Source organism: Rhinatrema bivittatum, chromosome 8 (genome assembly GCF_901001135.1).
Source record: "Rhinatrema bivittatum chromosome 8, aRhiBiv1.1, whole genome shotgun sequence".
NCBI classification, from domain to species: Eukaryota; Metazoa; Chordata; class Amphibia; order Gymnophiona; family Rhinatrematidae; genus Rhinatrema; species Rhinatrema bivittatum.
In genome coordinates this window covers 165542172-165553064 of record NC_042622.1, presented here as the reverse complement: position 1 = coordinate 165553064, position 10893 = coordinate 165542172, and the positions used below count along the sequence as shown (strand labels likewise).

At 52.0% G+C, this 10893-nt stretch overlaps 1 long non-coding RNA gene across 1 annotated transcript; it reads left to right on the top strand.

Moving 5' to 3' along the window:
* The first annotated feature begins 8444 nt into the window (after nt 1-8444).
* LOC115096565 lies at nt 8445-8704 on the top strand. Its single transcript, XR_003858103.1, has 2 exons — nt 8445-8503; nt 8591-8704. It is a non-coding gene; the product is annotated as an uncharacterized LOC115096565 (long non-coding RNA).
* The last annotated feature ends 2189 nt before the right edge of the window (nt 8705-10893 follow it).

The following is a 10893-nucleotide window of genomic DNA, read 5'->3' as shown; positions in this document are numbered from 1 at the left end:
GGTTGCTTTTAATTGGGCTATTTTTTCTGCCAGTCGCGGTTTTTTTGGCTTGTTGGGCTGGACGTGTGCTCTGATGTTACAGTGATTGGCTGCTGCTGCTGCTGCTGCTGCTGCTGCTGCTGCGATGAAGCCTGTCCATAGCAGGCACAACCTATCTTGCAGCAGTAAGCCAATCAGAGCAGGATTCAAATAGTGAGCTGCAAGCCTTGTTGATGGATACCTCAGGAGCACATTTTTGTTGGCAGACCTGGAACGGGAAGGCCAGCAGCAGGGCATTGGAGGGCAACAGCAAAGGAATCTTCAGACTGTGCAGCTACAGCCAGGTATCAGGAGGGGAGGGGAGGGGAGGGGAGGGGGGGCAGAGATGTGCTGAGAGGGGAATGAATGAGAGTGTGGGGGGCCAGAGATGTGCTTGGAGGGGGGTGGGGAGAGGGGAATGAATGAAAGTGTGGAGACCAGAGATGTGCCTGGAGGGGGATGGGGAGCGGGGAATGAGTGAGTGTGTGGGGGCCAGAGATGTGCTCGGAGGGGGGATGGGGAGCGGGGAATGAGTGAGTGTGTGGGGGCCAGAGATGTGCTCGGAGGGGGGTGGGGAGAGGGGAATGAGTGAGTGTGTGGGGGCTAGGGATGTGCTCGGCGGGGGGTGGGGAGAGGGGAATGAGTGAGTGTGTGGGGGCTAGGGATTTGCTCGGAGGGGGGTGGGGAGAGGGGGAGTGAGTGAGTGTGTGGGGGGCCAGAGATGTGCTTGGAGGGGGGAATGAGTGTGAGGGGCTGGTATCTTTTATTTCCTAGTGTGTAGCAGATGGACTCAGGACCAATGGGTATAGTGTACTCCTGGTAGCAGTTGGAGACCGATCAGATTTAAATCTGACGTCAGCCCCTAGTACATATACCCCTGCAGGAAGTGCAGCTCCTCAGTATTTTCCGTCTCCAAAGCAGTTAGGGACTATATGCATGCTCTCTGAGCGTTAGAACCAAAATTCAAGGAAAAACCCCAAATTTAAGAAGAAAAGTTTACCTGAAGACTAGCCCCGCTCTCCTGCGGTGATACCCTCTGGTCCCTCCCCCAGTTGAGATTCCCGAGGTGATTTCCGTGGTCCCTCAGAGGTGAGCCTCGATCCGGTGGCCGAATCTCAGCAGGGACTTAGCCCCCAATTTCGGGCACGACTGAGAGGCAGCGGGTGCATTCCTCGAGCGCGGTGGTGAAGGTATTTGCCCCTGCAGCCAGAGACCGCCCGGGACGAAACCGGGAAGCGCCAAAGACAAGGTAAGGTAGAAATCTTCTATGTAAACGGTCTCCAAGGATCGAAGAGGAGCACAGGCCGCCAATCTGAGCCAGTGCCACCGGGTTGTTCCGCCCTAGCAGGGCTAGGCCCCGGCTGTTCCCGAGGGTCTACCCACGTGAAGACCCTCCGATGAGGTCGCCATATTGCCCGCATGCTCGCCGTCGCCATCTTGACCCGACTCGCCTTGCCGTTCAACTCGAGCGCACAAATTGAGCTAGGTGCACAAGTCCCTTGTGCGCATAAACTTAGGTGCACATAATACCTCACGCGCATAAGTTGCGCGCACGGAACAAGGCGCATATCTGCGGCTAGGCGCACATCTCCACGCATATCTGAGGCGCACAAGAGCTCACGCGGCCACAGTCATGGCACCTCCAGAGTCGGGCATAAAAGCGCAAGGCCTCTGCCAAGCATGCCACGTCAGAGCCGCACAGAGCGAGGAGGCCCTGGGAGATCGCCAGGGCCGTTCCCAGCCAGGGCCCAATGCTGGCTCTTCAGGGGGAACCCCGGACCTAGCAGGCCCCAGGGAGTCCACCCTGCACTCGGGGACTCCCAGAGAACCGGCGCCCCTCAACTTAGACCCAGCTTCGATATCCTGGGTGGAGCTGTTCAAGGGGATTCACGCCTTTGTCAGGATGCAAACTGAACCCCGGGAGGTCCAGCCTCCGGAGGACCCTCATGCCCCAGGACCCTTGAGGCCTAGGCACAGGTCCACACCGTCCAGAAGTTCCGCCTACGGGGACACAGACCACTCTGAAGAGGAAATTGAGCCCCTGGAAGAAGGGGAACTCCCCCCGGGGACAGAACCACACCGAACCATGAGACACTTCTTCACAAAGGATGAGCTCCCGGACCTAGTATCCCAATGTCTAACGGAACTCGCTATCCCAGGCCAACGGCCCTCACGAGAACCTAGAATGAACCCCCTGCTGGAGGGCCTTCGTCAGACGTCTCGCCATTTTCCTCTCTTACAGGTGGCACAACAGCTAATTGACCTAGAGTGGAATGCTTCAGAGTCCTCATTCAAAGGGGGTCGAGCACTGTCGGCCATGTATCCCCTGGACCCAGCGACCAAAGAACTCCTGGCGTGCCCTAGGGTGGACGCCATGGTCTGCGCGGTCGCTAAACGCACTACCATCCCAGTGGAGGGAGGAGCGGCGCTCAAGGACGCTCATGACCGGCGCCTAGAAGCCTTGCTAAAGCAGTCATTCGAGGTTGCAGCTCTGTCCCTTCAGATTGCGGCCTGCTGCACCGTGATGACGCGTGCCTGCCTATCTCAAGCCAGGAACAGCACCCCGGGAGAGGACATGGAATTAACTCTGTCCTTTCTCACCAATGCGGCTTCCGATCTAGTGCGTACAACAGCCAGAGGAGACTCGTCCACTGTGGCAGCCAGAAGACAGCTCTGGCTCCGAAATTGGTCGGCGGACGCCTCTTCCAAGACGAGTCTAACAAAGATGCCCTTCAAAGGATCCCTCCTCTTCGGCAGCGAAATAGAGAAACTGGCCAACAAATAGGGTGACTCCCATTACCGCGCCTGCCGGAAGACAGACTAAGAGAAACCAGCGTCCCTTCCACAGATCCGCCAGAGGCAGAAGCTCACAGCGCTTCAACCCTTTCAAAAGCAACTATCGAGCAGCCCGCCCTACGGGCAGGAACCAGTCCTTTCGGAACAAGCACACCAAGAGAGGAACCAGTGCGGGTGCAGGCTCCGGCCGCACCCCGCAATGAGAATCAGCCGACCCATCCAAGGGAAGATGCTATAGGGGCAGACTAGCCTTATTCTACCGCAGATGGGTCGAGATAACTACGGACAAATGGGTCCTGGCCATCATCCGGGAGGGGTACTACCTGGACTTCATTCGAACTCCCCCTGACAAATTCGTGGAATCTCCCTGCCACGACCCCCTCAAGAGGGCGGCAGTGGAAGCTACACTAAACAGGATTCTGACCCTCGAGGCCATAACCCCGGTGCTTATACGGGAAATGAATACTGGACATTACTCCATTTACTTCATCGTACCCAAGAAAGAGGGCACATTCAGGTCCATCCTGGACCTCAAGTCTGTCAACTGCCACCTAAGGGTTCCCCGCTTCCACATGTAAACCTTACGATCCGTCATATGGGCAATACAACCAGGAGAGTTCCTCACATCCCTGGATCTGTTGGAGGCCTACTTACACATCCCAATGCATCAGGAACACCAGCGCTTCCTATGCTTCAAGGTCCTGAATCGTCACTATCAGTTCCGGGCACTACCCTTTGGGTTAGCCACAGCACCCCGGACGTTCACCAAGGTAATAGTAATAGTGGCGGCAACACTCAGGAAGGAGGGAATCCTCGTTCATCCCTACCTGGACGATTAGCTGATCAGGGCGAAGTCAACAGAGGAAAGCCACCAAGCAACCAGCAGAGTCATAGCACTACTAGAAAGCCTAGGATGGGTGGTCAACAAACAAAAGCTCCCTGCAGCCCGCACAGTCGCTGGAATACCTAGGAGTCCAATTCGACACCAAGGAAGACAAGGTCAGCCTGACCCCCGTAAGGAGATCAAAGCTGTGGGGCCGGCTTCAGACCTTGCTGAGCGTTCCTCGTCCCACAGCATGGGATTACCTGCAAGTCCTCGGACTGATGGCGTCCATGCTGGAAGTAGTGCCATGGGCGCAAGCACACATGAGACCTCTACAGCACTCACTTCTAACGCGGTGGAGTCCACAGTCCCAGAACTACACCGTACGCCTTCCACTCCCGGGCAGCGTCCGGACCCAGCTACGGTGGTGGTTGCAGAACAGCCACCTGAGCCGGGGATCAAGCCTATCCTCCCCAACCTGGACCCTGCTCACCACAGATGCCAGCTTACACTGATGGGAAGCACACTGCAAAGAGCTGACCGCCTAAGGGCAGTGGAACGCAGAAGAGGCGGGATGGAACATCAACTACCTAGAAGCGCGGGCAGCCAGACTAGCCTGCCTGCGGTTTGCCCACAGACTTCGAGGCAAAGCGGTCAGAGTGATGTCAGACAATGCCACGACGGTGGCCTACATCAACCGACAGGGCGGAACCAGAAGCCAACAAGTGTCCCTAGAAATAGACCTCCTGATGGCGTGGGCGGAAGCAAATCTCCAGGAGATCTCGGCCGTCCACATTGCCGGGAAAGACAACATCGCGGCAGACTTCCTCAGCAGAGAAAGTCTAAATCCAGGAGAATGGAAACTGTCATCCACAGCCTTCCAAATGATAGTGAATCGGTGGGGGATCCCAAACATGGACCTTCTGGCAAGCAGATCCAATGCTCAAGTACCCAGATACTTCAGCCGCAGACGGGACCCGTAGTCCCAGGGGATCGATGCCCTGGCCTCCGGGGACCCTTCTATACGCCTTCCCGCCGTGGCCCTTGCTGGGCGCAATCATTCACAAGATACAGCGACACAGGGGACTAGTTCTCCTGGTGGCCCCGGATTGGCCAAGAAGACCCTGGTACGCAGACATGAGAAGACTGCTGGCAGGGAACCCACTACCCCTGCCGCCGCACAGAGACCTGCTCCAACAAGGTCCGATCCTTCACGAGGACCCGACTCAATTCTCGCTTACGGTCTGGCCATTGAGAGGGCTCGACTGAGGAAGAGCGGATACTCGGGGGCACTAATAGATACTGTCCTCCGGGCACGCAAGTTCTCCACATCTCTAACGTACATAAGGATTTGGAGAGTCTTCAAGGCCTGGTGCGAAGACCACAACATCAAGCCACGCCCCTCCAGAGTTCCTGTGATCCTGGAATTCTTACAAAATGGGCTACAGAAGGGTCTGTCCCTCAATTCCATCAAGGTACAGATAGCAGCATTGTCATGCTATGGCTCCAGGAGCGAGGGCAACAGCATAGCCTCGCACCCGGATGTATCACGCTTCCTGAAAGGAGTCAAACACATTCGCCCACCTCTAAGGTGGACGGTACCTCTGTGGAACATCAACCTAGTCTTGGAGTTCCTAGCAGGATCCGCCTTCAGACCCCTCCGAGGCCTACCTCTCCGTCTGTTAACCTTAAAGACAGTGTTCTTGCTGGCCGTGTGTTTGGCCCGCCGCATCTCGGAGCTACAAGCACTGTCCTGCCATGAACCGTTCTTCAGATTCACCCCAGGGTCCATCCAACTACGCACAGTTCCCTCCTTCCTCCCCAAAGTGGTCTCACACTTCCACCTCAACCAAACCATCGCACTACCAACGATGGACGGCGTGAAGAACTCTAGAAAAGACCGTAGCCTACGTCACCTCGACATCGGCAGACTCCTAGCCAGATATTTGGAAAGGTCGGAACCGGTACGAAAGACAGACCACCTTTTCATCCTTCACAGCGGAAAGAGGCAAGGGGAAGCGGCCTCGCGGGCAACCATTGCCCACTGGATCAAAGAAGTCATTAAAGCGGCCTACGTAGAAACAGGAAAACCACCACCTCTACAAGTCAAGGCCCATTCAACCAGAGCCCAGGCGGTGTCCTGGGCAGAGACTAGAATGCTGTCACCTGCGGACATCTGCAGAGCGGCAACGTGATCCTCTATCCACACTTCTCCAGATTCTACCGTCTGGACGTACAGGCTCAGGAGGACACGGCATTTGCAAGGACAATTCTAAGTGGACCACAGGCAGCCTCCCACCCGATTTGGGAGTAGCTTTTATAATTCCATTGGTCCTGAGTCCATCTGCTACACGCTAGGAAATGGAGAAATTACTTACCTGATAATTTCATTTTTCTTAGTGTAGACAGATGGACTCAGCATCCCACCCTGGGCTGCCCTGAGGCATTGTGCCAATGAGTTACGGGTAAGCCATGTCTTTATTTACCTAAGATGTCCACCCTGCCCGGTGTCGACACTTTCCGGTTGAGTACACTGGCGGTCTCCAGCTATAGTCAACCAATCAGTTCAAGTTAATCAAGCTTAATCGAGTTTAAACGTTCTAACAAGTTAGTTAAGTTAACCATAATATGAAGTTAATCAATCAGTCAGTCACATATATATCCACAACGCTTTTCAAGGAAGAATACTGAGGAGCTGCACTTCCTGCAGGGGTATGTGTACAAGGGCAGTGATGGCTAACCTATGACACGCGTGTCGGAGGTGACACGCCGAGACTTTTTGCTGACACGCGCAGCGTTTCGTGGATTATCGGGAATTTTTTTTTTTTTTAATCGGCTGTGCCGACCCTTTAAAACTAGTTTTTTAGTATCCCCCCCCCCCCCCCCCCAATGCCCCCGGGCGCAGCGACAGGCAGATAGGCAGGGCCGCGGCCCGAAGAAAAAGATCACGTTTAAACGCACTGATGCTCCTCCTCCTTCCTGCCTGTGCGGCCCCGGAAGTAAACGTTGCCGGAGCCACGTGGGCTGGAAGGAGGTGAAGCATCGGCGCGTGCAGAAGAAGAGCAGCGCTTGCGTTTACGGGCAGCCGCGAATCCCAAGTCGCAGCGGCCCGAGAAGAGGAAGAGGCCTGGTAGCAGGGTTGCCGCAGAGCCCATCCTGCGGCGACCCGCGAAGAGGAGGCCCAGAGGTGAGAGAGAGGCTGAGGGTCTGTATAGGGTGTGTGTGTGTGTATGAGATGAGTTGAGAGATTGTGTGTGAGAATGAGGACTTGAATGTTTGCAGAGACAGCATGTGAGAGTGAGAGCCTGTGCTTGAGCAAGACAGCATGTGGGAGTGAGAGAGAGCCTGTGTGTATGAATGATTGTATGAGAGAGAGCCTGTGTGTGAGAGAAGAGCATGTGAGAATGAGAACCTGTGTGTTTGAGGGAAGAAGATGGAGAGAAAAACAAAAAAGACAATATAAAAGGAATTGGCAAAAAAAATAAGAAAGGGAAGGTGGGGAAAGAAAGGAAAGGTGGGAAAAAAAGCCTGTGACCAACTAATTAGAAAATGAAGATCAGACAGCAAAGGTAAAACACAAAATAAATTACTTTTTAGTGATGGGCACATGTAATCTTTGGGAATGTGCAAGAATAGCACTTTCTCTATGCAGATCTCAATGTATGAGATCAGCATGGAGAAAGTGGAAGCCCACGGGGCCTGCACAGAGGAGGCAGCAGGATGGGCTTCAGTGTCAGTAGCAGCAATCAGCACCTCCCCAATAGCCATGCGGCAGCAGAGGAATGAGAGAGGCTCCGAGGTTGCTGGCAAAAGAGAGGGGGGTCTGCCTTTAGTGTGTGCATGTGAATGAATGGGACTCTGCGTGGGGGTATATGTGTGCGAATGCATGGGTGCCTGCCTGGAGGATGGAGCGGGAGTGGTGTGCAAATGAATGGGAGCCTGCCTGGGGTTCACTGTGTGTGTGTGTGTGAGGGAACCAGTGAGTGTGAGAGCATGAGTGTGTATGAGAAAATCCAGGGGAGTGAGAGTTTTGGGGGGGGGGGGGGGGGGGGGGGGGGGAGAGAGTGTTTTAATTGAAGATTTAGCCAATGAAATTCAGCAAAAAAAAGTCACTAAGCAGGTAAGGTAAATAATTGTTTTTGCTTTATTAATAAATACAGAACACTAAAATTATAACTTTGTTATTAATATTAGAGCTACAAATATCACAATTATGGATTTTTCTAGAAGTGACACACCACCCGAGTTATGCTTGGTTTTTTTATGAATTTTGACACAGAGCGCAAAAGGTTGGCCATCACTGTACTAGTGGCTGACGTCGGATTGAAATCTGATCCGTCTCCAGCTGCTAGCAGGAGTACACTATACCCATTGGTCCTGAGTCCTTCTGTCTACACTAAGGAAAACGAAATTATCAGGTAAGTACTTTCTCCAATTTGTTCTACTCCACTTGATTTCATCTATTTTTTTTCTCATTTCTTCCCTGTAGCTGATCGCCTTTTTTATCACTCAACGCACAATAAAGCTCTGGAATTTGTTGCCAGAGGAGGTGGTTAGTTCAGTTAGTGTAGCTGGGTTCAAAAAAGGATTGGATAAGTTCTTGGAGGAGAAGTCCATTAACTTCTATTAATCGAGTTTACTTAGGGAATAGCCACTGCTATTAATTGCATCAGTAGCATGGGTTCTTCTTAGTGTTTGGGTAATTGCCAGGTTCTTGTGGCTTGGTTTTTGGCCTCTGTTGGAAACAGGATGTTGGGCTTGATGGACCCTTGGTCTGACCCAGCATGGCAATTTCTTATGTTCTTATTAAAAAAAAAAACCCTTATTTTGACAAAAAGAAAGCTTGTCCATACCTGCTGACTACAGGTAAAAAAATGTGACATGGAAACTTGTAATGCTATTTTTCTATACTAATTTTGCTTTTTTTTTTTCTTTCCTTTCTTCTCCCTGTAGAAGATCACCTCTGTAAGAAAGCCAGTCTATACCTACTGTTTCCGTCCTTGGCTGCTACACTACTAAATGGTTTTGATCTACTATGGCTACAGTAAAGAACTGGGCTAAATACAGCTAAATACTGCAAAGCATGGGAAGAGGAACGTGAACTAAAAGCATGGATTCAGCCTGTTTTCAGCAATGAGAATAAGGCTACGTGCAAATTTTGTAAGTGTGACATTGTGCACATCATGCAGACCTTCTGCAACATGCTAAAACAGAGAAACATGCAAAAAGCTAAGCTCCTTTGTCATCTATGCGACTCAGACATTGGTGTTTCAATTTCACCTGTTTTGGGCTTTTTTTGGGCTTGTTTTTTTGGAAAAAAGTGCTTTTTCTTTCATGAAAACCTGGCAACCCTGGCACGCACCCGATGCGACCATTGAGTAGAGCGACTCGCTGCACAGCTTGAATGCCTTCTCCAGTGCTAGCTTGTGCCGCGCTGAACGCCGGGACAGTGGAGGCAGCACGCACCCGATGCGACCATTGAGTAGAGCGACTCTCTGCACAGCTTGAATGCCTTCTCCAGTGCTAGCTTGTGCCGCGCTGAACGCCGGGACAGTGGAGGCAGCACGCACCCGATGCGACCATTGAGTAGAGCGACTCGCTGCACAGCTTGAATGCCGCCTCCAGTGCTAGCTTGTGCCACACTGAACGCCGGGACAGCGAAGGCAGCCCCTACTACATATGATCAATCTGTGTTGCCAACCTCGCTTATTTCCCGCGAGATTGGGCTTTTAGCCCTAGTCATTCTCAGTTTGTTTTTTTTCTATTCAGGGGTTGCTTTTAATTGGGCGATTTTCCCTGCCAATCGCGTTTTATTTTTGGACTTGGTGGGTGGAACTTGTGCTGTTATTGAAGTGATTGGCTGCTGCTGCCTATGAGGCCTGTCTAGCAGGCGCACCCTAAATTATTACACGAGCATGTGGATAGACCCAGCACGGCATTGCTACATCAACAGCATGGCAGGTAGGCAGAGTTAGACCCAGCACAACATTACAGCAACAACAGCATCGCATGTGGGCAGACCTGGCAGGCCAGCATGGCATTGCAACAGAGACGGAATCTTCTGTGCTGCTGCAGCCCTAAATGCTGAAAGGAGTGTAGCACGCAGCTGGCTACAGCCAGGTCGCTGGCGGGGAGGAAAGACTGGGTGGGGGCCAGGGATGAGCACAGAAAATGGGAGAAGACACCAGCATGCCATGGGCTGCGCTCGTGGGGGAAGATGAAGGCCTCCGTGCACCATGTGCGGCAAAAGGCGCCCATGTGCTCCACTCACTGCAACAATGAAGGCCCTAGGGAGAGTGAATGCGTGTAGTGTGAGAGGAGAGTGGGGGGAGGGGATGGTTGAAGGTGTGTGCCAGAGAGACTATATGAGAAGATTGTGAAGGAGTGTGTGAGAGTTTGTATGTGAGACAGCCTCTGTGAAGGGGTGCATGAGAGACAGGTAGCCTGTATGAGGATGTATATGTAAGAGAAAGGGCATTTATGTGGGTGAGTATGAAAGAGAGAGGGACCCTGTATGAGAGGGTGTATATGTGTACTAGCAAGGGAGCATGGGTGTGAGAGAGGGAAAAAGGAACCTATGTGAGGGGCAGGACTAAGAATGGGGTCAAACTCTGGGACTGGTGATCGAGTGGAAGGGGTTGAGTCTAGAGGTAGAGGGGAGAGATACTGGCAGGTCGAGGAGGGCAAAGTGGCCAGGGGAGTAGGGAGAGGTAGTGGAAGGGACACTCTTACAATGAGTTTCTAGGGAAATTCTGCAAAAAATATTTAAACCTCTGCATTTTTAAGTAATTACATTTTAAATTAATACAAAAAAGTTACTACTTAAAGATTGTCATGTAAATTGTGTTATTTTGACCAATATAAATTTTGCAGAATTTTAAGATTTTGTGCACAGAAATATAAATGTTTGCACAGAATTCCCCCAGCAGTAGCAGATGGAGACAGAGAAGAAAAGCTTTACTATTACTGTGCTACATCAGATAGCGTGCCACCTGCAGCCCCTCAGTATGACCTGTACTCAAGCCAAGATGCTATTAAGCAGCAAACCTACAAGCAAGGGAAAGGTTGAGCACGTAATGGAGATTGAAAACTCCCCAAACCAAAAATAACCTCTTACTATTTACTCACAGACTACAGTGTTCTTTCCAGAGAGGGCAGGGCTCTGGCCTGATCTGAAAATTAGCAGGTAAGAACTAAATTTTCTTTTCCTTACCATTCCCAGATCAGTCAAGACACATGGGAAGTGACCAAGCTCC